Raw genomic sequence first — 20,326 nt, 5'->3', positions numbered from 1 at the left:
GAGCAGGGGACAAAGGCGGTCTCATTCCCACCATTGCTGGGAATAATGGGGATAATTATCTCATTATTCCTGCAGCCTCCACAGCTCCCGAAGAAAGAGTAACTGGTGTGCAACAATGCCTCTGCTGTAAATAACGCCCCCAGCACATTCCACTGAAGCAGAAGTTGGAGGTATAAAGCGCTGCCCTCGGAACACGCTCAAATTCACCACTTGGATTTTGGTCCACTGAGCTTTAGGTGTGGTGGGGTTTTTTTTTGGAAAGAGAGCACTGTGTGGGCTTTCTAGAGTTTTATTTATTTATTAAATCAAGGGCATGGGTGCATGTTCAGTTTGTAACTGCTTGGAATTGTGCAAGAAGCCTGTGCTACCCCTGTACTGGACGTGACTGGCAACATCACGGAGTGGGCAGGAAGGGAAACCTGTGCCCTGGCTATGCCAGGGCAAAATTAGGGGGTGCCACTTATTCCTCCTGGACTGTCAAAATGCATTTTCACCTGTAGGCCTCAAAAATGTCTCCAAGATCCTTGTTTGGCAGCAGGCAAGACTAGGGGGTAGGAAAGGGAGAGGTTTTGCTGAGGTTTGCACAGCCTGGAGAGAGCCAAGAGCAGAACCAAGTGTCGTGACTCGGGTTTGTTTGCTTTGCCTTGTTTTAAAGGTGGCCCATAAAAAGAAAAATATACCACCGTTAGAAGCAGAGATGTTTCTTTTGTCAGACTTCTGCACGTTTCACTGATCCATTGCTGGTTTGTGGAGGTTACTGCAGTGCTGCTGATGGCTGTGCTGTTATCCATGGGCGTCTGAAATCCCCTGGAGTATCTTTTGGTTCTTTTCTCTACTTGTTATTCACATGAGAAATACCAGGATGCTGTCTCCCAGGTTTTCCTGGAGGGCTTCTGATAAGATTGGAAAGGTGTATCATGAAGTTTCTTCACCCTTGCCTGAAAATTGTATTGGCTTTCAGGAAAACAGTTTTTTCTCACAAGCCTTTTTCAGGCAACTGGTTTAAATAAGTGTTAACATAAAGCAGAGAGTGAGTTTTCAATGGTTCTTCCAGTTTCCTGGCTTAGGCTTTGGTTCTGTTGCTTGTGATGTGACTATTTCATTAGCTCACTAGAGAGGTCTTTGGCAAAAATTAGGAAGCTGAGACTTAATATTTCTAACGTGTCTTAAAGAGAATTAAAAAAGCAGATGTAAAAAAAAAAAAAACCATCCATGCATAAATTTTCACCTAAGCCCCAGACTATTGCAAACTCATAAAAACAAAAATCCAGAGGCCGAAGCATCCTTCTGTTGCAGCCCCGCTGGGAGCAAGGCTGGTGCTAGCTGGCACACGACCTTTCTCCATGCGACTGCTGTGCCCTGGCTGCGCTGAGAGCAGGGGCAGACCGAGATGGGTATGGGCGCTCCTGGAGGGGAGCAGAGCAGGCTGCAGGGAGCCGGGGCAGCCCCCATCACTTTGTCCCAGGCTCTGCCGCTGACTTGCTGCAAAACTTTAGTGCCTCATTTTCCAGCAGGTAAAACTGGGAAGGGTGACAGTTGCTTGTGGTGGGGGGAGGCAGGGTAGAAATTAACGGGGGTTGTGCTCATGCCTCTGCAAAGTGCTGGATGGATGTAAAATATCCTTATTCCCTGTCTGGTCCCAAACCAAAAGCCCTGTGAGGCTGTGCAGAGGTGGGATCCCTCTTCCTTGCAGCCCACCTGCAAACCTTCCTGCCAGCAGCTTCTGCTGTTCCCGCACTGAACCAGCGCCTCGCTGGTACAGCGGGGCTGTCTGGCCCTGGGTGAGTGGTGGCTTACACGGAGGGTGGGGTTTTCTGAAATCCTGGCTGTAACCTCGGGAAGTACAGGCTCCAGCCAAGCAATGAGACTTCTCTGTCTTTGCAACACCATCTGTCTCCTCTAACTTTCTGTAATCCTTCAGCTGCTGGATTAGAAATTATCACTGGGCAGGGCTGCACTGAATCTGAAGCAGGGTTCCTCCTTCGAGTGACTCAGGAGAGGAAAGCCTCACTGAAATGTGATGTCTTCCTGCTCCTGCTCAGGGCCCTACAGGGTTGCCACGTGCCCAGCTTGGGGCATCCCGGAGTGGTAGAGCTGGATTTCTGCTTTGCATCTTGGCATCTTCTTCCTATGCTATGTTGAGGTGTAGAGCGGGTGGTATTGGGGGCTGAGCAGGACCAGTGCAGGGATGGGAGCACAACCACTTGTTTCTTCTCTCGCCTTGGCTTGCCAAACAACATGCTCAATGCTGGTGTGCATGTGGGAGAAGTTCTAGGTCCTGCACTTGCTTGTTATCAGTCTGCCTTCCCAGAATCAAAGGAGAAATTGATCTTTTCTGTGCCTTTTTGCAAGACCAAATATTTTGAGGAGGAAGACAAATTGCTTCCTTCCCATGCACCATTGCCAACACCCATGTTATCACTGTGACATGCCTACCAATGTCAGATGTTTCCTTGCTACTTAAAACATCTCTCCCGTCTTTTCCAGCGCTGATGGCAGTCTTTCTGCAGAGGATGCAAAATGGGGCAGCAAAGCTCAGTGCAGAGCGGTTGGTGCACAGCGCTGCTGGTGTCGCCCAGCCGCTGGAGCAGACTTAATGCCTTTGTGCCACCAACATGTGCAAGGCTCTGTGACACAAAAAGGCATCTTTCCTGCTCTTGCCCCACCTCTTGTAATGCCAGTTTTAACAGGGTGAGCACTGCCAGCTTTTCCTTGATGTTTCCCCGTTGCGTCTGGAAGAGGATTTAGGGACCTGTGGCTTAAATGCCCGTCAGTGATGCTGAGGTTATGACACTTGCCTACCCACAGAAGTGCTGCCATGCCAAGGGGCACAGCACGTGCCTGGGGTCCCTCAGGCTGGAGAAGTCAGTGTGCAGGCTGGGATGGTGAGGAAGGAGGCGGTGAACCATCCCAGTTGGAGGACCCGGAGAGATGCCTGGTTCCTCATGCCAGGGCATGAGCCAGCAGTGTTGTATAAGGGGCTGGTGCTGCTCGTTATAGGCATTATTTTAGGATGTGTTTTATTAACGTTGAGATTTGAACCAGAAGAGGAACAGCTCAGTTGGTTGTGCAGTTACCAGCAGGAATAAGGAGCCATTAAAGTGTATCTGGGTGAGCAGAGCTGGGCGTGCAGGTGCACGCAGAGGCAGCAGGTCTCGGCAGCGAGAAGGGGTCCTTCAGTAACAGTCACTTTTCTGACAGAAGCTGCGCTTTTGTTGCCGCTCCCACAAGGAGCAGCGGGGAAAGGATGACTGCCCAGAGGGTGCTCCTGGGAGGTGAACCCATGTGTGGTTTCTTCAGGGAAGCGGTGATTTCTTTTGCGAACCATCCCTCTGCGTGTGTGTGTGTTCGTGGTGATGAGGTGCTACTTGGTGTCATCTGTCCCTGGCTCCCAAAAGAACCTGCACTACAGAAAGGGAACAGAGAGGGGGAAGAAGGAAAGATGAGGAGCAGGGGATTTATAGGCTCACAGGGAGGTGACGTGAGCAATGCCTACATGATATATTGCAGGCAGAAGTAAGCTCCCTTGACCTTCCATCCGAGCTGGTGGATGCAAGCCAGCACTGGTCTGAAAGCCACGAGACTGCTTCAGTGCAGCACTCAGTATGAGCTAATGCACCTTGCATCTCAGCATGCTAACCACATCTGTGCAGCTTTATCTGCTCAAAGGATGGTCAGGGCTTGCTTCTGCCTGCAATACAACAGGTAAATGTACCCGTGGCTTCACTGATGCCATCTTATTATAACCCCTGCTTTTCCCAAAGTGCACCACGCTCCCAAGTGCATGTTTAAGGCAAGGCTGCTCAGGCTGTCCCCTAAATAAGTAAAGCGGCTCTAATGTGCACCAGCTGGTCCCATCTCCTTCAGATATAATTGTTTAACATACACGTTGCACATTAGTCTCAGCTTGGCAACTCAACAGTTATGTTGTGCTTTGATCCTGTGACGAGTTCACACAGGGATGTCAAATATCACAACACAACATTGCAACATGACCATTAGTCTTGAACTGTACCTTTAAAAATAATAGTCTGAGGCTCCCAATTTCTGTTTCCCTATAAGGTTGAATATTCTTATGCTGTGGACACCTTTGGTGTCCTACCAGATGGTCTGCAGAGTGCCAGTGTTTGGGAAGTCACTTGCTACAGTGATCGGAGGACTAAGTTGGGATGTGGTGGTTTTGCCCTGAGAAATTATCCCCAAAATGGGTAGTTTGGAGAGTCCCTTCTATACACTGCTGTTGTTGCCCGCAAAACTATATTCATCCATTCTCCTCCTGGGATTTGCTGTTTCTATAGAGGACAGCAGATGAACACTCTTCTGCAATTTCAGTGGAAGCCAGGGAGCTCTTAGGCAGGCAGAACAGTTCCTGGCATCCCTGTCTCTCTACTGAAGAAATGGGACAACTGCGAACAGAGATGTGAGATGTCACTGTCCCTTTTCATCCAAGGGCCGAAAAGCACTTCACAGGCATTTAAGCTTTACAAAATGCCCCTGTGAGGTGTATAAGAATTCTTCACAGATGGAGAAACTGAGACAAAATGCCTTGCTCCTCCTTTGTTCCATTCATCACTGAAAGAATTGGGGACAGGAGCTGGGACATCTATTCCTAGCCCTGTGCACTGACCACAGGGTCCTCCCGATATCCTGCAGAAAGTGGAATTTTCCACTGAACAAAACTATGAACCACCTGTGCTCTGAGAAAGGAATCTGGGAAGGAGCTAAAAGATAAAAAAGTATTTGTTTAATGAACGAACTGTGGAAAACATACCATTGAAGAAGAAGCTATACCCTTGGAGAAGAGCTAACGGACTGATAAAAGGGAACATCTTGGCGCCAAAGACTGGATGGTGGCCAGAAAAACATGAAGTCTGATAAAACTTCAGTAACTGGGTGAAAGGTAAACGTGGTGAGGGGAGATCGCGACCGATTCAATTCAGGACCGAAAAGATTTGCCCCCCCCCTCCAAAAGGAGCATGCATGCTAGTTTGCATAGCAAGCGAGGCTAATTTAAATACAGTAAATCAATAGTGTATGAAATGTTAATCACTAACCAATAAGTGTAAATTTGGGTGGGTTTATACTAATCATGTAGCAGGATAAATATGCTGTAGTTTTGTACGAAGGTGTGCTAGATCTGTGGAAGTGCCACCTACCACCCATCTTTGCGCAAATATGAAGGGAATAAAATAGCCCAGTTCTGTGTGTTAATGGTGTCTGCACACTGGGCGAACAACCCTGCTTTTGGTATAACATTCCCTCCCTGTCACCTTGGGAGGGACATAGTGCACACAGGGGTGCTCCTGGCAGGGCTTTCAGTGTCTGCTTTGGTCAGGAAACTACTTTGCAAATGCTTCTCCTTCATTCATGCAATGACACATTGCGTCTGACCTTTATTTCTTATGGATATATTGTTTAACCACCCCATTTCGGGTACACCAGCCTGCAAGACCCATCTATATGTGTCTCCCATTCCTTATCCCTCCCTCCTTTCAATCTATGCCAGTGCATACTTGAATCACAAAAAAACCCCACCTTGTGTGGGCTTTTGTTTATCTCCTGGTGGCTCTGTGCTTCCATTTCCCAATTGCCTTGCCAGCCATGGGTGCAGAGAAAGCCTGTCCGTGGGGGAAGGGAGCAGGTTGGGAATGCCTACCCTCTCAGGGACGTGTCTGGTCCTGCATGTTGTGAATGGGAGCTGCTGCTCCGTCCTCTTTTCCTCTTCCCTGCAGTGAGCTGACCATCTGCTTACCTTAATGGACTAGAGATTAGCCCGGGGGTTAAGTTATCAACGTAATTAACCTAGATTTCTCCTCTATGGCTGAGGCAATTTTTACTTATCTACTGCTCAGGTGATGTCGTGAAATTTGGACAGCTCTCTAGGAACAACAGAAACTGGAGTAAGCGGAGGGGAAGGCTTTCAAAGTTTGAAATTATCCTAAAGCCCCCAAGGCACAGAGATGAGAGATGATGAAGCTTGCACAGGGTCACATATGTTCTCAGCTATGAGAACGGTATTGCAGAGAAGTCTAATATATTATTAATACTGCCTGTTCCTTATGTGGAGGGCTTTTCAGCTCTGTGTCTCAAACCAGGCAAGACTCATTAGCTCCATTTTATGGAAATTTGTTGCTGGAACATATGCAGAAAGCTAACAAATTGAAAATATATGACAACCCTGTGTTTCTGCCCAGTGGGCATAATGCAGAAGACTATCGTAGGTGATACTCACCTGCAGGACACTTTCCAGCCTGTGCTCTGGGTACAAGCGGTTCAGTGACAGGCTATCGTTTGATACTGTGGTCATGTATCACCAGATACTCTTTTCATTCTGGTTTAGTATACCAGAGATAATGTGACTCTACAGCCATGTGTGGGTGGCTTCTATGCTGCTTTTTCCTTGACAGTAAAAGATTGCAGTTGCCACTTCAGAGCATCTCTAGCTGACTTTCCTGCCCTAGATTCGGTCTGCGTTTGTGGATAGTGCTATCAGACACGCGCACAGGCAGTCTTCGTTGGCGGGGCCAGCGATGGCAAGGCAGTGTCCGAAGTGTCAGAGGGCACCAAGTTCCTGCATACATCCCTTGAGGCTCTCCTGCCTGTGGCCACGGCATTCCAGCCATGCATATTTGCTCTGGGCTCAGCTTGCCATGGGTGGAGATGGCTTGCAGAGGCTGTGAGAGTGGGAGCACCATCTGACCCATCCCTGCGGGCACTTCCCATGCCAGAGAACGTGCCACGCAGGACCGGAGGACGTCTGGCGTGCCGTCAGGCTTCAGAGCCGGCACTCAAATGATCGTTGTAATTACTGTCCTGAAAGCTTTTAATCCCTTGGTTAAATAAAACCGACAAATGATAGTGGGAGTAGGAATCTGCAGACGGCTGGAGGACAGCCACGCCAGGAGGAATGAGATGTGCGAATGAACAAACACCCGCATCCTGCTAGAGACACCTAATCTTGCTAATGATGAAATCAGCATTCAGCTTTGGTCAGATCCCACCCAAACCTCGCTGCTCAGCTCCCGACATCTCATTGTCACAGAGGCAGGCAAGTTAAAGGTGTTCAAAGAAAAGCAACGATGATTAGGGTGCTGCAGGGGAGCTGAGGTATGAGGAAAGATTAAAGCAACTAAGTGCATTTATCATGGGTAATTGGTGATTAAAAGGGGAAACCTAACTGTCTTTCTGTAATTGGAAGGGTGTGAACTTCAGGGACAGGAGCTGCTCAGAAGGGTAGCGGGACGTATATAAGTAAGAGTGATGTGATAAAGCTTAGGGAAAGAAATGTAGGTGGAATATCAAGAAAAGCTCCTAATAGACATTTTTTGGTCTGGCTTAAGAGTGACAATGGTAAGAACATCCCTGTTTGGGGCACATATATACAGACAGGAAAATGCTGGAGGAGAGACCCCATAGAAGTAAATTATTCTGCACAACCAGGGCTGGACTACCTGACCCTACACATGCGTTTTCTCCCCTTCTCTACATCTTTTTTTTACATGAAGAAACAAACAGCACCAGTGCTTCTTGTGATTTACAGTGGAAATGTGTTGCAAATGTTGCATTTTCCAGTAACACTTTACCCCACACTGTCACCGTTAAATCTGTCTGCTGTCAAACTGTAGTGGTGCGTCAGTCCTCCTGTCTCTTTGATAAGGGCTGGGAAGGATCTGGTGGATGTTGGTGGTACCACACCCTCTGGGACTGCTGAGGGCAGCTCTCCTCGGTGAGACGGGGGGAGACCTGGTGGTGCCAAGTTGCTTGGAGATAGAAAAGCTTTAGAGCGTGCCCATGTTGATTTTTGTACATGCTGCTTGGTGGCTTGCACTGCCGAATCAGTGTGCTTATCATGCTACTGGGCTTGCATGTTGCCTTTCAATGAGGCTTAAAAATTGCAGACCTGTTCTTCTGGACAGCAGAGCCCCAGTTGCAGTGTAGGGACCTTCTCCCTTATCGTGGGCAGGAGGGGTCCAGGTTTTCTTATAGAGGGATTGTACACCCAGTCTGTGGTCTTGGAGGCACTCAGAGGGACCATGGCTGGATCATGGTGACAACCACCTAACGCATTAGTCCTTTGCTGTCCCACGATTGTCCTTGCGCAGAAAAGGCGGCGTCACTCTCCTGACAGGCAGATGAAGCATTTACTTGAGTGCTTCTCATGATGGCTGTGCTGCATCCTCCTCTTGCATCTTCTTACTGGTTAAAAATATCATATGCCCCCCCCCCCCCCCAATATTAAGCCTGCCTATACACTGCTGGGGACTGCTCCCTGTATACAGTTGATCCTCTCCATACACTTACACATCCCCCCCCCAGCCACCTGCATGTTTTCCAGAGAGCTTGCGGAGTTTTTGCTGGCAGAAAGCATTGCCTGGAATGGGTTCCCATTGCAAGCATCTCACCTCATAAATCTCCAAAACATAATGCGTTTACCAAGTTCACAGCTGCCTGTGGGAACTTATCCATAATGCACACAAATTCCTCACCTTGTACCTCATCTGTTCTCCTGCTTCTTTCTGCCTTTCTCCCCAAACCCACACGATGTCCCCCAGAATGCATTCCTGTTTTGTGCACCAGCTGTCCGAAGGCCGTGACACCAGGTACTAGCACGGCGAACGCTGTGACGTGGTGCCTGTGCTCTGCCGCAGCTCTTACCTGGGGCGGCTGCTCCCCATCTTCGTCATCCTAACACAGAGTGACTCGGCTCAAATGCCCCTGCGGTAACCTGCCTGGCTGTAAATTGGAGACCTTTACAGCTGAAGGTTTGCCTTTAACATCTTTTTTTAGGTATAATTCTCTGCTCTGTGAGTGCTTGCAGACACCATTGCATGTTTTATTTCCAAAGCTGACTGCATTGTAATTAAGAGGCCCCAAAATGAACTCAGCTGAGCAATAACAAAATGTAATAAACTGAGCTCCTAACAAGACTGATAGGAGAGCAGTGAAGCTGCACTTCCCTGGGATGTTTCAGCATCCACATAGACATTTTACCTGACAGAATAATAGCAAGTTTCTTTCGACTATTATGTTCACTCTCTCTGCTAGGGTCTGACAGCTGCTGTCACCTCAGAAATAGCCAGCGAAAGGGTGCATCCTTGTCTTTCCAGGGAGGTAACAGCACCAGCTAAGTGATAGAAGCTTTCATCCTGGAAAATTTCCAGATACCTCTAGAGAGGAAAATCCTGCCACTGACAGGCACTGGCTGTAGAACTGAATAATGCAACCAACAAAAACTGCAGGATTGATCCTTTGCCTCCTTCCCACAGGCAGGCAACTCTGATTAACTGCAGTCTATGAGACAATGCAGAAAATCAGGGTCTGCAGCATGATGCTGATGCAGACATCCAAGTTTTGATATCTGGTGTCTTGAGGAACTGAAGGCATCTTTCTCTCAAGTAGAGATGTATTGGCTATTTCACAGCCAATACATACTGGCTAGATACTGTAATTAATTTGCTGACTTGCAGCTAGCCTGTTGGGCTGGGAAGCTCCATCTCTCTGCATTTTGGCCCACTTCTGGAGCAAGCTGGTATTAGCTTGCTTCAGGACATGCGATGGAGCTGCTAGTCCTGGCTCCAGCAATGCTCAGTGAACCTCTCAGTCAGCTGGCCTGGATAAAATTTAGGTAGGTCTTGTTACTGGGTCTTGCCTCCTTTGTCTGGCAAGGTCTAGTGAAAAGCAGCTTGCTTGTCGTCATGTCATGGTTATCATGTCTCTATGAGAGAAGGCAGACAGTTGTCTAAAGAGCAAAAGATCCTGGCACCCCACGAAAGTCTAAAATTCTTGTCCAGGCAAAGGTCAAGACCCTTTCTTGAAGGCATCCCAAACCCACAAGACCTTGCGGGACAGTGCGAGACAGCAGGTTGTTGGCTGACAGATGGTACAGAACAAGAGTAGTCCTCCTCCCTCGGTATCCAAGCCCATGTCAACTCAGGGAGGCGTGTGCTGTCTTATTTTGTGAGGCCGGTCAGGGTGATTGCATGGTGGTGAGGATGTGTGTGCCAGCAGGGAGCAACCCTGGACTGACTCTGCACCTGGGAACAAACCTGTGCATGGTCCTGCTCTTCTTTCTGCCTGCTCCCTGCCAGCTCCTTGGCTGGGTCCTTCTTGCAGGCAGCTTCAGAGGCAGGGAGCAGGTCAGTGGCTGCTGCATGGGTGACCGGTGCCGTGCTGGAGGGAGGTGGCAGCGCTGGCAGAGGGACGGGGCCAGGAGGGAGAGTTGTGTTGCAGAATGGTGTGGTTGTGTGAGCGGCTGTCAGTCTCCTGGTGTCTCCAGTGGACTTGACAGCTGTGCAAACAGTGCAGGCAAACTTATCCGAGAGGAAGTGACAGTGAGGAAATGGAAACGTCTGGAAGCATACCAGGGAGTGAAGTCTCATCATAATATACCCCCAGGCCAGATCAGAATTACTTTAGTGCAATGATATATTATTTTTTTTCTCTGCTTTCCTCTCAGGGAGGAGATGCTACAGATCTTGACTGGTATTGCTGGGTATGTAAAATGTCATGTTACACAGTTGAAAGAGATGCTGTCCAAGGGAAATACGAGGCCTGCATAGAAGAGCTAGCTTGAATGTGCATTTTCAGGATAGCAGAGCCTGGGCTTTCTGGAGTCAGCCTGTTTTAGACTGCTCTTAATTTTGCAGCCCAGGTCCTTTGGGTCTTCTGCTGGTCACCCACGAAGTCCAGGAAGGAGTTTTCCCTACCCTCTCCTCCCATATATATTTACATTTGATATTGGGGGTGGGGTGCATGTGTGTGTGTATTGCTTTTTCACCAGGGTCTAATTTACTTTGGTGTATCAGGGCAGGATGTTGCCCTCTCTTTTAATGCAGCCTGGATGCCATGGAGATGTGGTAGACCATGTAGCAACCATCCCTCTCTTCCCCTTTTACCATACTGCCAGAAAAACAGCGTCTGGTCTTGATTTTTACCTTCCCCCAGAAGAAAAGAGTTGGGAGAAAATAGCACACTGGATGTGCGTCATGGTGCCACAACTGTCATTAGAAAACCTCTGAGGGCAGTGGGCATCCCTGGCTGGTGGGTCATGTCATGATTGAGGACCAACATTTGTCCACAGTGGGGCTGTGATGACCAAGCTTATTTCAGCCTTTTTTTCTCTGCATTGCAATCTAAATAAATCTCAGAGAGTGAAAGGAGGTTATGATCGTTTATCATTTGATGAGATTCAGCTTTGTCTCTGGCAGGTACTAATAGAGAAAACATTGTCATCCAAACCCAAGCAGCCTTCAGCTGAAGTTAAATTACAGCACTGCTGAAGAGTGACAGATTTCGGAGAGAAAATAATAACAGGTGGGCAGATTATTAAAATACAATGCAGTCAATACCTGGAGGGCAAATATAATCAGCTTTGAGATGGCAATGAAATCTGAGGAGCGTTTTGAAAGTGGAGAAGGCTGGTATACATGTGCCTTCACAGTGTGGACCCCTGGTTACACAGCTGGAGAGCTGATATCTTTATTTTAGCAACTTGTTTTCCATCATACAGGAGTGCTTCTTGTACCTGATAACTCACAGGCAGCCTGGATGCATCTTATTTCTCAGTGTTTCACAGTGAGCTTCCCACGGCATCCCAGAAACCAGAAATGTCTTGCTGAAAAAGCAAGTGCTTTGAGAGGTATTGCAGAGGCTAGCTGAAAGCCGGCCCTGGGTTTGAATGTCTTGCCCTGGGTCCTGTGAACCACTGCATGGCTATGAGCACAAGTGATGCCAGTGTTGCCCACCGCTGATGCCAGCGGAGCAGTCCCACAGTTTCTTTGGGTATGGGCAATGTCTCTCTTCTGCTCGTGCATGCTTTCTTCTCCACCTCGTGCACAGGCTCTGTCTTGCTCTCCCAGCCTCCTGCCCCATGTATCATGCAAGCTTTTTGCCCTGTCTGTCCTGCACGCTTTCAACTGTTTGTTCTACCATACGTTTACTTGAGAAGGCTGTCTGGGGAAGACATATTCACGCCAATAAAATTGATAAATTGCTAGAGAGAGCGAGATACAGTTTTAGTAACTGGCATAACAGTGAATTTGCTGACCTGGCACCGGGAGGGGAAAGGGAAAGGCTGGTGAATTAATTACAGTACTGAAGCAGTGCTTAGGAGAGCCTGGCTCATCTTGGAAATGGTTCAGTTACTTGCCTTGAGATAGGTGTCCAACTGTTGTACACTTGAGGAGGTAACAAACGCACGAGGTTGAGAGTCAGGGCTGCTCAAGGCATGGGTCTGGTTGGTGTAAGCTGTTTTGAGACGATGCTCCGACCCTCTGCCTGCCCATCCATGACTTTCCACCACCTCCCCTGTCCTGGCATTTGCAATTGCACCCCAGGCTGACTGTTTAGATAGCTGCACAGTCACTGAGGCTGACGTGAAGGAAGCGGTGGCAAGGTGTGGGCAAAGTCAGGACGTCAGCAAAGCATGATTTCAGTCTGTTTTAATTCCTGTTCTCAGCTCAAATCCTGGTTCTAGCTCTGCAGCTGACCTGTGTGAAGGCAGGACACCTCTCCATGCCTCAGCATGGTCTCCTTAGCCCAGAAGCGCTGCATTCCTTGTACAGCCATGTGGAGGCACCTAGGGCTGCTTGTGACCACCCTGGTGCGGGAGAAAAGGGCAAACTGTTGTTCTGGTCAGTATTGCCCATTGTGGTTGATATCCCCAGGTGCTTTCCAATTGACTGCACAAACCTGGTACCTGCCTTGTTTTGCAAAGCTGAAGCTGTCTCTGGATCATCCCAGCCATGCTGTGGTCACCCATCCCGCTCGTGGGGCTGGAGGAGGAGGAGTGCTCGTCGCTCAGCACTGTCACTTTCTCTCCTGCACCTCATCCCAGGCACCAGCTTGGGGAAAACAGATGGGAGGTTAGTATCTCTGGTGGAGTGTTGAATGAGGTGGCTCCAGTGCTTCCTGGTTTTCTGAGAAATTTCAGAGAAATGCACAGAGGGCGAGCGAACTTGTTACCCATAGGAGGCTTGGAGGCTCAGGGGCTCAGCAGAGGCTGCCAGTTCAAAGAGAACAACATCGTGTTAAACAAAATCTTCAGAGATTTCAAGTGTACCGTGAGTCTAGAAGGTAGAGTGTCCCTTGCGAAAGGTATATTCTCTCTAAAAGTAAAAAATAATTATTGCCGTAGCGGTGTGATACTGTTAGCCTTGATGTTTACGAATCCTCGTCGCCAAAGGAAAAAGATTTGAATGCATTTTGAATACAAGTGGTCTCCTTAGGCATCATCTTATTTGTGATGTATGACTGATAACTTGGCTAGACAAAGGTTATTGCAAGAAATAGACTTGACCTTTTAAGCGTACAACAGAGATTTGCAGCAATAGTGAGCACCGCACTTTCTAAATGAATGTGTTAGCAGGCAATGTAAGCAGAGGAGTGCATCTAATTAAAAATGTATGTCAAAGAAAATAGATGGAATAAAAAAGGGTAAACAAATATTAGAGAAGATAAACATATTGTCACAACAGAAGTTAGAGCCAGCCAGCGTGGAGAGGGAAGGGTCCTACATGGAACAAAAGCAGCCATTTTGAGAGCTGTGCTTAGCACCAAATTGCAAAGAAATACAAAAATAAAATGCAATTATGACTATACAGCTGGAGGACAAAGCTATTATGATGATGGTGCAGAGCCATCAGTAACTGTATGATGAGAAAATGCAAAAATCTTCCTGCCATCTGGTCAAGTCTATTACTTACGTAGTTCTCATTGTTAATGGTCCTCACATCAAGTATGTATTGTAAGGCTGCATCCTGAGCAATATTTTAAGGCTGGATCTATAGCAATAGGACATATGATCAGACGCGCATTCAAATGCACACAAATCTCTAAATTTCTCATCGGCTTTTTAAGAGAGCATTCTGCCTGGCAGACAGTTAAAATACTTTTTTGCTTATCTGCACTTGTCAAAGTCTCTTTGGCTTCAAATACCTCTGAACAGAGAGTCTTCCCTGAGCTTAGCTTGCTGGTTTTGCTGTGCATCCTCTGTAAAATGAATGTGAGTTATTGAGCAAGTATTGGCTTGCTATTACTCCATCCAGTCAGACCTGTGGAGGGGCAGGGGGGGATTAAGATAGGGAACATGTAATCACCTGAGCTGGAATTTAGCCATGACACTGGGCTTATTGCTTTTAATCTTATAAAAAAAGGACCACAGGATCTCTAATGGTTAGAAGTGGTTTGGTCCTTAGCTTTACGTCTGGCCTGAAAGCCCAGGCTCTGCTGTGTGAGAGGCTGCTCTCCCAGCCTGGGCTCGGCAGAGAGAACAACCTGCTGCAAATTCACCTTGGGCAGCATTTTATTTTTTCCCATGAAAGCCTCCTTGCTTTCTATAGGCTTTTGCCTGTTCAGGCTCAGTAAGTACGGGAGCAGAGCCAGTGGGAGGCCTGGCTGTATCAGGGCGGTTAAGGAAGGGTGGCTGCAGGTTTCTGGTGTTTACAGGGATGATTGCTTCTGACATCTCTTTCAGTTCCTCTCTGTTTGGGGAGGGCTGAAGGGAGGCACGATGTCAGAGAAGAGGGGACTGAGTATGGGTTGGAGCGAAGAAGCTCTGTGAACTTGGAGGTGGGATCACCCTTGCTGCTGTTGTTAAGAGCTTTGGGGCAGAGCACGGGAGGATTTTGGTCACAGCATCTCGGTGTCTCCCAGTGAGATGCCCATTCAGAGAGATGTGATTCCCCAGGGTGATCTGACCTCCATGGGCCCTGCTGAAGAGGGCTGAGGGTGTGCAGCGGAGGGATGCTCTAGGCTGTGTAAGCACTTGTGATTCAAAGTGATGGTTGCCCAGTGGTAGCCAGCACTAAGGACTACCTGGCATCAGACTCCCCATGGAAAACGCTCTCCAGCCACTGTTGGCTCAGCTGTCCCTGAAGGTGCTGTGGAAGGAGGGTGATTGAAGTCGTATATTTGGTACATGGGAACCTGCCTTCGGCCTCAGTGGGTGCCCCAGACCCCTGTTTTGGCAGAGGCACAGCCACTCCGAAAGGGCTGCTGCCTTCCACTGCTGCACCGGCAGCTCTGCTGGCTGTGCACCGGGGCCGCAGGAGGAAGATGAGCTAACGGTTTTAGTTGACAAGGCTGTCTGAATACCTGTGTAGATCTATAGGCAGAGTTGCCTGAGGAAAGATGAAAAATTAATGGGGACATTTTCACCCTGGCTGGCTCACATGCCATTTTAATCCTACTGCCAACATGATGGGCGTTTCCGCCTGAGAAGAAGTGTTGAGTGAAATCCAAATCATTTGACAAGGAGTAAAAACAGCCACTGATGGGGCCTGGGGCAATAAATCAGTTTGTAAACACTCTGCACTTTGAGGAAGGTCTATACACAGATTTTGTTTCTATGATGGCTCGAGCCAAGGTCTAAGTACCTCTGAAGCGTGGGCTGTCTTCAGCAGAAGGCAGTCTCTGCTGCAAATGTGGAGAAATGGGGTGGTAGTTGGGAACAGGCGTAGCGTAGTGGGGAAGCCTGTTTATTCCAGATGGTTAAGACTTGGTCTGTGCACAGAGGGGCACCTGTGTAATGAAAGGTATGATTTGTTAAAGTGTGCAAGCTTTTTGTTGGTCCCTTTCGTTGAAAATTAGCACCTCAATGTTTAGATGGTAGGTAGCATGCACAGTGACAGCTAATACCAAGGGAAGTATCATGAAAGCAATGACTGCTGTATTTCAGACAGAAAAGCTGAACAACGTGGTGAGGTCAAAACCTGAGATGAAATAGAGAATTAATTACTTCTGGGGAGATGGCAGTAGGATGTATAGGTGCAAGAAAGGTAGAGCAAGACTTGGGAAATGAAAGAGTATTCGAGGTTTGTCCAGGCCACGTGATTCAGGTTGTAACACCATCTCCAAGGGATCTCTGCCTAGGAGCTGTGGGGTGAGCAACCAGTGAGTGCACCCCAGGGCTCAGGATGAGAAGGGACACGCTGCTCTCCATGTAGTCCTCCAGCAGCACTGTGTTATCACAAGTCATTCTGTGTAAGCCAGGCAAAAGGACTCATCCTCTTTCCAGAGAGATCAAGCCTGAAATGTAAAAATAGTCCGATTTGGACTGGAGCTTAAACCTAAAGTGATTACATGACTTCTATTAAAGCAAAAAAGCAAACAAACAAACCCTATTTTCCTCTGGTGATTACATAACTCACAAATCAGATGAATGGGCAGTCTTCAAAGCCATCGCCAGAGGAAAGCGCCTGTACAACCCAAACCCAGCAGCCGTGTGCTCCGGTGAGACCAGCGCTCCGGTAGAGGCTGAGCCTCGGAAGCGTGGCTCTCGCCCTGCACATACCTTGCAGCTCCTGCTTTGCGAGGGCATATGTGCCTATTCCCAGCTATATGGTGGTCTCATAACCTCTCCCTTGGTGTGGCATTTCTTACTGCACTGCTGTCTCTGTGCTGCAGGGTATCGAGCTGCTCTGTTAGGCACTTGGCCTTTGGAGAACCACTAGCCAACTGGTTTGCCAGTGTCTGTGCAGCAGCACAGGCAGCAGGGAAGCTGTGTATTGTACTGGGAGAGGTATGAACAGCAGAAGAAGTTACGTTCCCAGATCCTGTCTACACACACAGTGCAATGTAAATAGTCCTGAAAAGCCATATAGACAGTTGATCTGCATGGCAGAGCAGGATTTCACTGCAAAAAGCTTCAGTGAAAACTTGTATAAATTAGTACCTGCTGGGGTCCTGCTATGGAGATTTCCCATAGGACAGGGAAGTTTACTTAAGCTTGCATACCCCAAATGATGGTTTTCCTGAATCAACAGCAGTTGAGAGATGGCTGCATGTTGTGGCTCGTGCTCTGGGTGATTTCTCAGGTGCCTTTGTCCTCGTTGCAGGTCATCAGTCTCTCAGCTGGAAGTTGCTGCTGAGTCTGCTACACATTTTTGTAAATGCTGAGGTTGAAGGATATGATCTTTCATCTTTTTGATACCTAGCTTGAGGGCTTTGAATTTTTCCTGGCCTGAAATCCTGCTGGAAACCTGCCTTGCCTAAGGTCATCATGCAGTGGCAGATATGAGTGCAAATCTCTGAACTCAAGATCCTCCTGGCCATAGGCTGGGGGTCCAGTAGGTCCCTGGCCCTGGCATGTGGTAAGGTGGTGGTGGTGGAGGAAGTGAATTATTTCCCATTAGCTTCCTTTGCCTGCTGCTCTGGAAGTGAAGTGTTGATGCAGGAATAGCATGGCAAGATGTGGTCTTTAAAAGCTGGTCTGGGGAAGTTAGGCTTGTAGGGGATAACGGATATATCAGGAGTGTGTAGATAAGGCATGGAGATGTCATCTCGGTAGAGTTATGGGCAGGACCAGGAGGACCCCTTGCCCACACTGATGAGTTGGTAGGGGTTATCTGCAGGAGTGGAACCAGCACTTGGGTTTTAACCTGGGCTTCTAGCAAGGGCTGAGCTCACATGCCAGGTCCAAAATATGTGTGTGTGAGCAGGGGCAACAGCCACGGAAGACCTGAGGATAACCCTCCAGTGAAGGCACTTGTCTGGGGGGAGGTAAGGAGCACCGGGCTCTCCTAAGCAGCTGGACTACTGAGCCTGAGGCACTGAAATAGGAAGCTGAGTAGTCCAACATGTAGCCTTGCATGCTAGTGATGGTCAGAGCTCTTTGCCCTGTGCTGCTGTCCCTTTATAGGGTCTCTTTCTTGCACTTCAGCCCCTTGGAGTCATATCCTCAGGCTGTTTGCTTTGCACAAAAGTCATCAATATTTCACTCCCAAGAGAGGGGTATAACTGTCCTCTGTCCAGGGAGAGTTCACAGTCAGAATTGGGTAGAAACAGGAGCTTGTGATCCTTTACGAGAGCATTGGACATCCTGCCTCCAGCAAAGTGGCCAGTGCCTGATACTCTGTAGGAAGCCCCCCCCCCCCAGCCCCACTTGCCTACCTGTCACAGGATAGACATAGGAGGGCAAAGCTTTCTTTGTCTGCCTTGGAGAGGGTTTTGGAGCAGCCTAAGATATACAACAGTAAATTACTACGGAATTTCCTCCGTACATTTGTGTGTGTGCATATATTTGTGTGTTGATTTGTGCATGTCGTCTATTTCTCATCATCAGTCCTCCCCGTTGGGTTGCTGCCCCAGTTTGTCACTGAAGCTGGGTGATTATTTTGTGGTCAGAGTGGGCTGAAGCTGGAAATGATTTTATTTGGAGGAACTCCTTTACTAAATACAGCACTTCTGCACACCTTTTCCAGGACATGTTTTTTTGTCTCCTTCTGTGAGGGTTTACCATCTCCTGTGCACTATTTCCAGAAATGATCTGTTACTACATTCTGCTTTGTGCTCTGTTTTCCCCTCTTTATCTCCTCTCAGATCAGCTGTCATCTTCTTTCTTCCCCTTGCATTAGGTCATTACCTGAACCAAATCTCCTCTCTCACAGTGTTGCTGCCATCCTTATGACCCTAGCTGCTGCCAGGCTTGCAGAATTTCAGCAATACTGACAAATCTCAGCTTCTGTTAGTTTTTTACCCTTCCTCTCAAGCATACCTCAGAGACAGAGCTGGATGTTTGAGGATGTGGTGAGGGGCTTTCGAGTTTGCAACAGGTTTTCTGCAAAGAGTTGCAAAAGGCATTTGCAAAGGTTGCTCTTGGAGGGGCAAGCAGACCAGTTAGTCCAGAGAGGTGTGATCTAAACCCAAAAATGTAAGTGCTGGCGTAGTTAACTCCTTCATCACTGAGCAATAATAATATCCAGGAAATGTGTGAATACCGCAACTCTTAACTGCCTCCAACGTATTCCTGAAGTGTGAAGATCCCCGTTATCTCATGCTCAGCTGCTACAGCCTCCTGACAGCTCCTCTGCTTCAGAGACTTCTTGTAAAGTCGTTGATAGTTACAGGGGGGAGGAATATAGGAAGGAGCTGAATTAAAGCGCATTTTATGTAAAAGCAGTTAGCGTAGATATGCATCACTGAGTGTGTGATTCACATTACATTCAGTTTGCTAAAAACTTGCATATAGATGACATGGCTGCTGCCCCTGTCAGTGTGTCAGTGTCTGGCGCTCGGTTGCTGCAGGGTACACTGGGTCTGCCCAATCCAGTTTGGCACCTGTAAGCCATGAGATTGGTGAAGCTTTGAAGCCGTCTGGGGAGGGGGAGGGAAGACGCCTGTAGAGAGCGGCTGGTGAAATATAGACATAATCCTGCTTCCAGTAAACCTATCTATGAAAAGGGCTGTGTTTCTCCAAAGCAAGGCAGTGCCAAGCAAACCAAGGTGCTCAGTTTAGGCACTAAAATTTCTTGTTCTTGAGGTATTTAAAGAATCCTGCATTATTGATCATGATATCCGTAAGTATCGGTTTCTCTAGACAACTTGATTGCTCCAGCAATCTGTATTGATTGCATTTATTGCCACATTAGCAAAGGTTGTTTTTTTTTTTTTCCTGAATAGCTCTACCTAAATGTACACTTTCTTCTACCGAATGATGCATGTCTCATTCTCTGTGTCTCAGAGATGCACTGCACAAGTGACACCTTGATTGTGCTGTTCCAGGTTACTGGCAGGCTTTGTCCTTCTCCTGTTATCCCGTATTTCTTGATCGCTCTGTTAAACATGTGAAAGTGTCTTCCGTTATGTTAGACCTGCACCCGCTGCTGGGTAGTGGAGCAGATCTATTGCTCTGATGAGTCTGCTACAACACACACAAATTATATCTAGAGTTACCTCCTTATAGCTTTATAGCTTTTTTTTTTTTTTTCTCGTGTTCACGGTCTTATCGGGTTTCTGCATCAGAGGTCTGTCCCATGGTAATGTAGAGCAGCTGGATCAAAAGGGCTGCAACCACAGGTGAGCTCTGTCTCTCGCAGAGCAGATTAAACATGGGATTCTGGTCTGAACCGTGATGGGGCTTAGCACCATGCTTGAACCTCCCTGTGAAAGGTGAAGCACCAAAGCCCAGATCTGAGACTGAACTCCCCCAAGGCTCCTGGACTGAGAGCTCCAGCCCACCAAACTGTCCTCTTCACCAGCCCTCCCCAGTGCTGAGTTTGGTCGGTCTCATCACCTCTGTAGTTCTGCTGCCTTGCATACTGTGCTACCATCCTACCTGCGCCGTGTGCCTTGCTCATCACGGTGCTGCGCCACGCTGAGAGAGATGCACGCAGGGCAGCCCTCTGACCTGTTCTCATGTGCTCTGCACTAGAAATGCCTCGTCTGCTCAGGCGGAGGGTGGGTTTCTTTTTTTGCTAGTACATCATTGGTCTCATAAAAGACTAAGTGACTCAGTTCAGTGGCGCAGAAAAATGGAGTGTTTTCTGTCTATTTGCTTCTTTTTAGTTTTCTCTGAGAATCATCCCTCCCCCTGTGTCCCCCCAGTCTC

At 48.1% G+C, this 20,326-nt stretch overlaps 1 protein-coding gene across 1 annotated transcript in view; it reads left to right on the top strand.

The window, feature by feature from the left end:
• The window catches only part of IGSF11 (immunoglobulin superfamily member 11), a gene marked incomplete at both ends in the record, with an annotated part of 109,358 nt that overhangs the window by 36,900 nt on the left and 52,132 nt on the right, over positions 1-20,326 (top strand). The window lies entirely within an intron of this gene.

This window comes from Platalea leucorodia (assembly GCF_965183815.1).
Source record: "Platalea leucorodia genome assembly, chromosome: 2".
Classification (NCBI taxonomy): Eukaryota; Metazoa; Chordata; class Aves; order Pelecaniformes; family Threskiornithidae; genus Platalea; species Platalea leucorodia.
The sequence above is the reverse complement of the archived record's forward strand: the minus strand, read 5'-3'. Positions and strand labels throughout refer to the sequence as shown.